The sequence below is a fragment of the Trachurus japonicus genome, chromosome 22 (assembly GCF_045865225.1).
Source record: "Trachurus japonicus isolate A0001 chromosome 22, Traja_1.0".
NCBI lineage: Eukaryota > Metazoa > Chordata > Actinopteri > Carangiformes > Carangidae > Trachurus > Trachurus japonicus.
Window position 1 is genome coordinate 26,317,722 of NC_140928.1, and position 11,237 is coordinate 26,328,958.

An 11,237-nucleotide genomic window follows, 5' to 3' on the forward strand; every position below is an offset into this window, starting at 1 on the left:
ATCGGTTATTTCTGTAATCGATCAATCGACTAGTTCTTTAATTAGTTGAGTAATCGAGTAAGGTATTTTGCCTTTTTTAAATAGCAATAGTAAAAGTGATAGGAACAAAAAAGACATGTCTGTGAAAATTAACAGTTAATTATTGTGATGTACTGATGTGCCTACTAAATATATCTGTATATTTGTTCATTTCAATCTCTGATCTTACTAACCCCTGATATTTGGATGTCTGGTAGGCCGACTCACTCAACAAAACACTAATAAAAACAACGCAGTCTGAATGAAATGAATGCAGCAGCGTTTTATTTAGTTTCCTTGAGCTAAAGTTGGGGACATCATAACTATCCATCAATATTGACTCACCTTCTTAAGCTGGTGAGAGGGGGGCAGGGGGGCAGGGGCAGGGAGAGAGTTCAGCATCCTGACAGCCTGATGTATGAAGCTGTTCCTCAGTCTGGAGGCTCCAGTACAGGAGACTGAACAGGGGGGTGGGGGGGCTAGAGTCAGCAGCAATGCTGAGACGGGAGGTGAAGGTGGGGAAGAGGGAGGGGAGTGGGGTGCGGACGATCTTGCCGGCCGCTTCTCTATGCGCTGCAAGGTCTTTGTGTTTTGGGCAGTGCAGTTGCTGTACCACAGAATGATGCTTTCTGTGTTGCCTTGGTAACATGGTCATGATGGGGCTGGGGGCTGTGGGGCACACGCTCTCCTGAGTTAGTGGAGGCAGCTGAGCCTTCTGCATCAGGGAGGTGTCGCTGGTGGTCCAGGAAGGGTCCTTGGTGATGGGGCATTTTTTTGTGATGTTCACCTTCAGGAATCTGGTGCTGCTGACTCTACACAGTAAAATTACTAATGGTCAGTGTGTGTCGGGGGGGTGGGGGGGGGTTGTACAGGGTAGGGCCTAACCTGAAGTCAACAACCATCTCCTTCATCTTCTCCATGTTGAGAAGGAGACTCTTGTCCTTACACCAACTGGCTACACCTCTCTCCTGTAGTTGGTGTAATCGCTGTTGCTAATGAGGCCAACCACAGTCGTGTCATCTGCAAACTTGATAAGTGGTCCGTGCTGACCCTCGATGTGCGCTCATGGGTCAGCAGCATCAGGAGGAATAGATAATGGGATAGGAACACATGTCACTCATTTGGCCAAAGATTATTTGCCTAAGTAAACGGGGATGTCACTAGTCTGGCTCATACTCACCTTTCTCCTCCACAGATCACAGCAGCAGCAGCTCAAAAACAGAAAAATAAATACAGTTAAGATTAGTGAGACAGACAAAAAATATTCAAGTTACTACTGTAAACATGTTTACACAACACACGTGTCTACATCTACATCTTATAGACTGGGTCACTTCCCATCCAAGTCAGAGGCTCATACTCACTTTCACTGTCCATGGTGAACAGCAGCAGCTCAGGAGGCAGTCGGAGGAAAAGAAATAATGGTTAGTGAGACAGACCAGTAACTGATAAATACTTGATATTATCTGAATAAACTGGCTAATACACTTTAGTATGTATGTATAGACGACAATAACATATAGTTTATAGCTAATGTAGCACATTTCTGGTGCTCATACTCACCTTTGTCTGTCCTCAGTGAAGAGCAGCAGCTCAGGAAGCAGAGTGGGAGGAAAACAAATACTGGTTTGTGAGACAGGCTAGTAAAGCTTGAAATACTGCACTGAATATATATCAATAAAGGCATGTGGCTAGTGTACACATTAGTTTACATTATTGCCTTTATTAGAAAGTATTCTGATCATTTTCCTCTTTCCACGACAGAATCTCATACTCACTTTGTCCATGGTTTTCTGTTCATCAGCAGCTCAGGCAGTATAGAAAATAAATAATTATAAAAAGAAATGGTTAGTGAGACTAACTTGATTACAATAAACACACATAATGTAAGTGTAAACAGGTTCACAAAATAACAACTTTTATGTCTACAAGACATAGATACAGGTCACTTCTTGTCAGAGGCTCATACTCACTTTTCTGTCCTCCAGAGCCAGAGTAAGAGAAAAAATAAGTAATGGTTAGTGAGACTAATTATCTAGTATTAATAAAAATATGTAAACAAGAAAAATATAGACAAGTCAGAAGCACACACACTCACCTTTTTTGTCCTTTGTCAGCTGGGATTGGCCAGATCTGATCCCAGCTGACACTGGGTGAGTGAGGATGGGGATGGAGGTGGGTGGGGCAGTGGTAGGGTGCAATTAAGTGTTACATGAATAATACAGTATATGCTCAACCAACCAGGTTGTACTGAGCCCCGCCAGACGCAAAGGCCAGCCCCAAGAAAGAAAGAGCGGTTGATTAAGCCACTGTATGTGCAAAACTACTAAACACAAAAAATAAGTGCGAATTAGTGTTAAGTAACAATATTCTCAACCAAATAAATTGTAAAATGTACTACCAAAAAACCCAAGTGTGATAAATTGTTAAGTGAATAATATAATGCTCGACCAACCAAATTGTACTGAACCCCGCCTGGATGCAAAGGCCAGCCCCAAGAAATAAAGGTTGATCGAGCCAATGTTTCTATGTACAAAACTCCAGAAATAAAGCCCAAGTGCAAAATGCTAGCGAGGCCTCTTGCAGCCCTGCCAGGTGTAAAGGCTACACTCATGAGGCTTTGCTTGGCAAATGTGGACCCAGTGATACCTGTAGCAGAGAAGAGGTGATCTGAGTTGCTGTCATCTCACAGCCGTGGCCTCTTGGCTGCAGGCACCACACGGCCGTCCTCTTCCAGGGGTCTCCTGGGGGAGGAGCGGAGTGGACCGGCAACAGGCTGGAAAACAGGAGCAGAACCGAGAACAACACCCTGGACAGCAGAAAAATGTGGAGCAGGAGGCTGGAAAGGGCGAGGAGCAGGTGTAGGACCGGCAGGCCGCAAAGCAGGCCGGAGAGAAGGAGCACAAGGGTTGAAAGCAGGGGCAGCAGGAGGAAAAGCAGGACCAGCAGGATGGAAAGCAAAAGGAGCCACAGGTAGAAATGGAAAAGCAGGAGGAGCATACTGCGGGAAAGCAGGAGGCTGCAGGGGCAAAAATGCAGGAGGAGGAACTGGCAAGAACAGAGGAGGAGCATTCTGCAAGAAAGCAGGAGGAGCAGCAGGAAGATAAAGAGGGAAAGCAGGAGGAGCAGCAGGGAAGGCAGGAAGATGAAGAGGGAAAGCATGAAGATAAAGAGGGAGAGCAGGAGGAGCGGCAGGGAGATCAAGAGGGAGAGCAGGAGGAGCAGGGAGATCAAGAGGGAGAGCAGGAGGAGCAGGGAGATCAAGAGGGAGAGCAGGAGGAGCAGCAGGAGGAGCAGGGAGATCAAGAGGGAGAGCAGGAGGAGCAGCAGGAGGAGCAGGGAGATCAAGAGGGAGAGCAGGAGGAGCAGGGAGAGCAGGAGGAGCAGGGAGAGCAGGAGGAGCAGGGAGATCAAGAGGGAGAGCAGGAGGAGCAGGGAGAGCAGGAGGAGGAGCAGGGAGAGCAGGAGGAGCAGGGAGAGCAGGAGCAGCAGGGAGATCAGGGAGATCTAGAGGGAGAGCAGGAGGAGCAGGGAGATCGAGAGGGAGAGCAGGAGGAGCAGGGAGATCGAGAGGGAGAGCAGGAGGAGCAGGGAGAGCAGGAGCAGCAGGGAGAGCAGGAGGAGCAGGGAGAGCAGGAGGAGCAGGGAGATCAAGAGGGAGAGCAGGAGGAGCAGGGAGAGCAGGAGCAGCAGGGAGAGCAGGAGGAGCAGGGAGAGCAGGAGGAGCAGGGAGATCAAGAGGGAGAGCAGGAGGAGCAGGGAGAGCAGGAGGAGCAGCAGAAAGAGCAGGAGCAGCAGGGAGAGCAGCAGGGAGAGCAGGAGGAGCAGGGGGATCAGGGAGATCAAAAGGGAGAGCAGGGAGATCTAGAGGGAGATCAAGAGGAGCAGCGAGGAGAGCAGGGAGATCATGAGGGAGAACAGGAGGAGCAGCAGGAAGATCAAGAGGGAGAGCAAAAGGAGCAGCAAGGAGCTCACGGAGATCAAGCTGGAGATCAGGAAAATAGAAAGGAAGGTCAGGAAGAAAAAGAGGGCGAGGAGGAGGAAGGAGATCAGCGGGTAAAGCAGCATGATGAGGAGCAAGGAAATCAAGAAGGAGATCAGGAGGGAGAGCAGGGAGCTCAGGGAGATCAGCGAGATCCAGAGGGAGATCAGAGAGATCAGGAGGGAGAGAAGGAAGATCAAGAGGGAGAGCAGGAGCAGCAGGGTTTAAAGTGGAAGAGTGGAGAGGGACAGTGTCACCTGGCAGGTCGGCCCTCATCCTGACAGGTGGTGGAGATGCAAACTGCTGAGGTGGATGACAGGGGGAAAAGTCCGCTGGGGGAAGAAAAGTGTGAAAATATGTCATTATAAAAACATTTAAATGAAGGCATGACAACAGGGCATGTAGGAAGCAAAAATAATAATATTCAATGTGTGTGGATTGTTGGTATCTGCAGCAGTTCAGCATCACACACATCTTGTGGGAACTTCAGAACTTAGAAAATGTGTTTGTCATGCAGCTGCACTGTTTTAACTAGTTTTAAGATAGTTTCTTACAGGTTTCTATCTGTGATAAATAGTTCACATCAAATCAATAATCTAAAACTATCAGACAATTCCATAGTCTTACATATTTATAAAGACATTAAAGTATGAGGACAGCAGCTAACTGGCTGCAGCATGTCAGACTCACAGCTTTGCATCCATAGTGAGTACCGGTAAAAGCAGCACATTGACAAACTTATGTTGTGAGGCCATGGACTGTAAACTCACCTGTTTAGGCTACTGTAAATAACTGAGACATCCACTCACAACTATAGTGTCACAATTTCCCAATGCAGGCATGTATGCCAACAGTTGAACCATTGTCCACATTAAAAAAAAACAAAAAAAAGTTATTTGCAATAGTCCCCCAGATAAACGACTTTTTTTCCACCTAGTTGATCGACTGAAAAAACAAAAACAAAAAAAAAAACCTTTATGTATTATTTTGTGAATTCTTGAGTCAAGTAACGGCGAGTACAACCCAACGGATTTTATTGTCAGTGATGGTAACTCTTTCAAATTAATCATTATTGAAAAAAGTAGCGCAGTTAACGCCATTATTTTATAAATGCCATTAGTCCCATGGTCGTTACCCGCGCGAAGGACACGCAATTTAATGAAATAATCGTGCAAGGTTTCTATGATATAAACACACGAATGTCTGTGCTTTTTTTTAGTTGACATGGACTCGGGTTCAGGGTGGACAGGAGAGGGAGGGGCCAGTGTTTGCCACGTGAACCCGCGTGAACCTCGTGAAAAACATAGAGGTGAAAAAGACCGACCAAGCTACCAAGCTAGCCAAAAACAAACACAACCCTCCGGAAGGAACGGGCCCGGACTGGACCTGCACGTTCCAACGTTCGTTCCATCATCTCCAAGGTGACAACAACAAATGCATAGCTTTTTCTTTTAGCATTTTTTAAAAACAGGCCCAGTCGCCATTTTTAATACAACTTTCAATGCTAAATTTGGAAAATTTGGTACAGTCAAACGAAAATATCAACATTTTCGAGTCAATACTTGATTGTTAGCATATTCCACTTCTGTTCCGAGAAAACCAGGCGCGGGTTTACTGCTAAATAAACATTTTACACCAAAAAAATGTCAAGAATAATCCAACACTGTGTTTTCCTAATAACCAACAAACATGCTATGTTAAATCTTTCTGTACAATATAAGTTAAATCAATTTAAAGCTATTTTCATATGGAAACCAGATTTTGGCAGTTCGAGAAGGCATTTGGTATAAAATTAGAAGATGTCTTACCTGTAAAGGACTGGGTACAGCAGGTGCTGCCCGGTGGGGGCGGGGTCCGAGGCGAGTTGTTGTTTTCCCGCTGGTTAAATCTTCAGGTGTGTCTTCAGTGTAGTTCTCCAATCGATAGTCTTCCGATGAGCGTTGCAGAGCTTTCCAAAGGTTTCCAAAGGGTTTTGTAGTCCGCTGTTCAAAATGTGAACCACCAGAGGTTTTTGCGCTGGGTCAACACAGGGTCAAGTCCAAGTGCAAATGAGACAGAGAACAGTCATGTCATAGAGGTTATCCATAGGGGTTCGATCAGATGTCACAGTTCCGTTGCCATGGCTACGCCGTCGGTTCGTGCTTGTTGCTTGCGCGAGATATAGTCCAGTAATTTTAGGCCAAAAAAGGGGTCAACGTTAAACAAATTGCAACAGAAGCAAACTCAACTGATTTTGTATCCTCAACATGTCCTGAGTGAGGGAAAAAAAAGCCCAGAAGAATCCCATTAGGGGAAAGTTTAGAAAAACACCCAAACATATCCCATTTATACGCATAAACATTTTTTTTCACGTGAATAGAGTAAAATTTTTAACCTTTAGATATCTCCATGAAAATTACTGAGTTGATTACTTACATTAAGACAAACAAAAAATGTATTACAAGTTTTTTGAAATTCTTTGTTAACATGAGCAAATTTGCATAAATCTGCATACATTTGCATAAAATGCACCGTTTTGACGGCACATGTATATATGAAGTTGCTGTGGTGGTACCGGCATGAAAATTGGAATGAGTTGACTCCATCGGTCAACCAACAAGTTGCAATTTGTTTAACCTTTTCTCATAAAATGACTGGACTAATAGAGACAGATACATTATTATGAAACATTACATGTATTAGCTTCTGAAATGTTGGGATGTTGAGATAGTGAAACTACCAGTAATCTCAGACTGCCAGTGTAGATTGTCAGGACCTGCTGCAGCTTTGGCCACGGGGCTGGGCCCTTTGTCCCTAATAGACTGATTAAAAACCCTCAGATGAGGTTGTCATGGTGAAATTCACTTGAAATGTAGTATCTCTAGGCTTACAACTTAAATATCCTAACTTTCATCACATCAAGTGTGTGTGTGTGTGTGTGTGTGTGTGTGTTTGCGCGCGTACATCAGTTGTGTTTCACAGAGGCCAGGCCAAAGGAGACAGAATAGAAATATCATTGAAATTAGTTGATAAACTGCTGATATCAGGAGTCCCTAATTCATCATTCAGACATTTTAACATCATCATTTTATTTTTTTTTATTGTATGGCAGCCATCTAGGGAAGGTTTTCACCACTGTTCTAAGCTTAGCGTTCTCCTTTAGTGGATAAAGGCGCCTCTCACCGTGATTCACTGGCGTCCCAAAGCTTTAGAAATGTCTTTGTAGCACTTTCCAGACCGGTACAGTAGGTGTCAATTATTATTTTTTTCATCTGTTCTTCATTTCATTATCACAGTTAGTTCATGATTTAACTATGCATCACTTTGGACCCCTCTAGCTATACATAATTCCATCAAAATGACCCACAATTATATAAAGTAGACTTAGACTTTTTATTATGAAAGGAGCCTGATTGAGCCTTACACCGCTGACCAGCAAATACAGTGCAGTGAAAAAGTATTAGCCCTCTTCCAAATTTCTTACTTTCTTGCAGATTTGTCACACTTAAAGTATTTTTTTTTTTGGCTTTTCATGCCTTTATTTGATAGGACAGTTGAGAGTGTGACAGGAAACGGGAGGCAGAGATGGGGGGAATGACATGCAGGATAGGGCCGTCCGATGCGGGATTCGAACCGGGGCCGCCTGCAGTGAGGACTATAGCGGGTGCTCTACCAACTGAGCTAAACACCGCCCCAGATTTGTCACACTTAAATGTTTTTTTTTTTATAGTATTAAAGACGCTATATCTGACCCCTGAAGGATTAATAATTGGTCCTGTATTAATAAATACTTGAACTATCCCTTTAAGGAATTCTGACACTAGTATACTAATAACTATTACATTACCCAAACTGGCCCCCTTTTTACCTGATTTTACCTAATTCATTTTTAAGTAACTTTTCATAATTAACCTAATTTAGAGCATTGTTTTGTAGAACCTCTTCCAACCTGCACCAAGTGCAAAAGCTCCTATCTGGAAAATGATCCAGGAAAAGTAGGGAAAAACCTCCTATCTGCACTTTGTGAGGCACCAATACTGGTCAGTATTGTTAACATGTAATAATAGTAATATAGTCCAAAAACTGTGTATCATGCATTGGATACCATTGACAAATAGTATTCTGCAAGAAAATAATACGTTTTTTTTTGTTTTCTCAAAAAAGTAATTTTTGCAGATAGGAGGTTTTGCATTTCGGCCATCGACATGATCTACTCTCTTTTTCTGAACATTGACATTCAAGGAGACAATCTGTCTGTGTGCAGTTGTGTGAGTGTGTGTCATGTTTTATGGAAATAATTTCCACACTGCCTTAGGACAGTTAATATGCTTTTATCCAGCTTACAACATCACCCCCTATAATATTAATAGTAAAAATGATATCACTGAACTGTAAATCACTTCTATATACAGACTCAATCCACTGAGGACTGTAAGAACGTGTGATGGGAAGACATGACAAACAAAGTTTAAAATGTGAAAATTGATTGAGCAATTATACTACAATGAAATAGTTTGCATATGGATTAAACATGTTAAATGTTTGCTGAACTTGAGCCAAAATTGCATTATGCAATGAAAATTCTCCCATCAACAGTCTCCTAGCAGCAGGCAGAAACATGGCTGACAACCTGAAGAAGTGCCCAAGACGTGGTTCAGAAGTGGATTGTCGTTCAGCACAAGGAAAACAATCAAAGAAAGTTGCAGACGGAGAAGAAAAACACATGTTTGCCTGGAAAGTAGAAATGGGACTGAGGGCAGACAGGATGTTGCTTTACTGCTGTTGGACAGGTAAGTAGCCTAATTTTAAACTCACTTGAACTTCACTTAAAATATTATGAGGAGGATGTGTTGCTATTTCATGTACTGGACCTAGATAATTTATTATTATCTTGCAAATGGTGCTATGAGTGTAATGTAATAGTGTTTATACTAAACAATCTGAGAGAGTAACAACTCAGCGTTCTGCATTCATCCATGCTACATGTACTCTTACACAAAGTTTCTTTCAATTTGGTGCTGTATTTTTTTAATAATCCTGCTAACAAAAACAAACAGGATAAAGAAAATGGCCTCCCGGGGCTGAATGTGTCTGGGCTTTGTACCTGTCAGGCATGTTATACACAAAATAACTGTATTTAGTGTGTCAGTCTGCAGATAATTTAGTAAAAATGCAGATTCTAATAAAGTCATCATTCATGTTTCCTAACATGAGTTTCCTAACATTTCCTAACATCATTCTTGTTTCCTAACATGTAAGTTGAGCTGGGAATCTGTTTTTCCCCTTCTGGCTTACATAGTGTCATCCACAGAGAGAAAAGTGTTTTTGTCTATCACCCCCGATGATCTAGCACATCACCTAAATCTATTCACCTGTTGTTTAAGTTACATTTCTTTTCCATATTTCCAGCAGCTTCATCCAAAGGCGACGGGAACACTTTTTGAAAACTGGGCTGCTCGTTGCATGCACAAGAGGGAAACTGCATTATACGTCAAATGATGTGACGCCAGGTAAGCTGTAATATTTCTCATTTTATGTCATAATCCAAAAACACAACATTTAGACATTTAATAAATATTACTGTACTTCAGATTTCCATAACTTGGTGTCATTTGGTAAATACAACTTTGCTGTTTGCCTTGGTAGTGACAAACGTGTAGCTGGGTTGTACTCGACCGAGCTGGAGCACATGAGCTGTTTTTAGATTCACAGTGATCAGTTTTTCCTCCAGTATCCTCATCGTTGTAGGTTGTGTGTCCTCTGCCTCCCTGCTGCCTCCATCTGTGTTGTGGTTCCAAACATGTGTCTTTCAAACAGCCTGCGTAGAGTTGGCAAACAGTGTCAGTCCTCATGGATTTATAAACCAGTGCAGTCATTGTCAGTAGTTTTAGTATGATTTTAGGAACAATAAAAAATGTGACCAGTCTCTTTCACCTGACATTGACCTGATGAGGTTCACACTGATAGGCTCCTTTAACTGCAACTGCACTTCCTAAACCTAATCACAAGGTCTAAACTCAGCGACTATATTTAGCATGTAGTGTAGTGTAGTGCAATCTTTTTTTTTTTTTTGGTATTAATGCATTAGGGCTCAAAACAACAAAAACATTTCTTACGTTAATTCTAAAATAACTCAAATACCCGTTGGCTAAACTAGGTGCAAAGAGCTTTTGCTCATTAGCAGGACTGATCTGTGTAGAATGTAAGCTATGTGGACTTGAGTAAGCTAAAAAAATGTTGGAGCTCAGACTGGTAACCTTCCAAGGTTGAAATTACAGAGAACCGACTTTGACTCTCAAGTGACTGGCCTCCACTGCAGCCCGTGGCATTTGTCTGCCAGGCTGCTTGTTTGCAGCGTGTCATGAGCTCTCAGACTTAAGCAGATGCAGCCTGCCATGCATGAAGAACGGTGGGAAATTCAGCAGGCACTACCCTCCACCCCCGTACCCTCCCACTCCCACTCCACCGTGCTCCAGTCTTTAGGACGCTCCTTTAGTACTCTGAACATGTAGTCTGGAGCTTGTAGGCGACACAGCTGGTGTCTCACTTGTGATGTCTGCATTTATAGAGAGTGCCATGTTTAGATGTGAATGGGGTCATGTTAGGAGGGGAGTTATTTTTTCCTGAGCATCTTTAATATCCAAATTGGAAGAAATGACATTGTGACATAGTATAAAATAGATCTGAGAACTCTGAGAGCAAATATCTTTGTATACTCCCACCATGTTTGTTTATCTTAGTAGGAGAATTAAAGAGGAACTATGCAAGTCTGGTCGCTGTTTTGCTAACCCTCCTCCTGGCCATGTGCATTTGTTTTCAACGAAGCCAGCAAAAAAATCAATACATGGAGCAATGGATAACGTTATATAACATACAATGTTATGACGTGTATGTTTGTGTAGTCTTATCTATCATAATGTAAAAGACGGAGCACATTTGTGTCATGGTGTGCAGAGACACCGGGGCGGTGGCCAGGTACTACACTGATGGTTTTCAGTCATGAGCCGCCAGGTGAAGGCAGAGAGACTCCATTCTCTCTCGTAAGAAGTTACAAGACATGTAGTTAACTATCACAATTACTCCGGAGTTTTTTAATTAGGGTAAAAATGTAGCATAGTTCCTCTTTAAAAATCCTCAATTATCAAAATAACAGTTAACAATCTTTAGAAAAGACAGAGAGAGAAAAAAATCAAGAAACATGGTAATATGGTTAAAAACGATTAAGCACACACACAGAACTGAATATATATATTTTTTT

At 42.7% G+C, this 11,237-nt stretch overlaps 1 long non-coding RNA gene across 1 annotated transcript; it reads right to left on the bottom strand.

Moving 5' to 3' along the window:
• Positions 1-520: 520 nt before the first annotated feature.
• On the bottom strand, positions 521-1,471 carry LOC146964160 (uncharacterized). The gene is made up of 3 exons (XR_015034724.1): positions 1,403-1,471; positions 980-1,229; positions 521-828 (listed from the first exon to the last, which is right to left on the bottom strand). It is a non-coding gene; the product is annotated as an uncharacterized LOC146964160 (long non-coding RNA).
• Between the last annotated feature and the right edge of the window lie 9,766 nt (positions 1,472-11,237).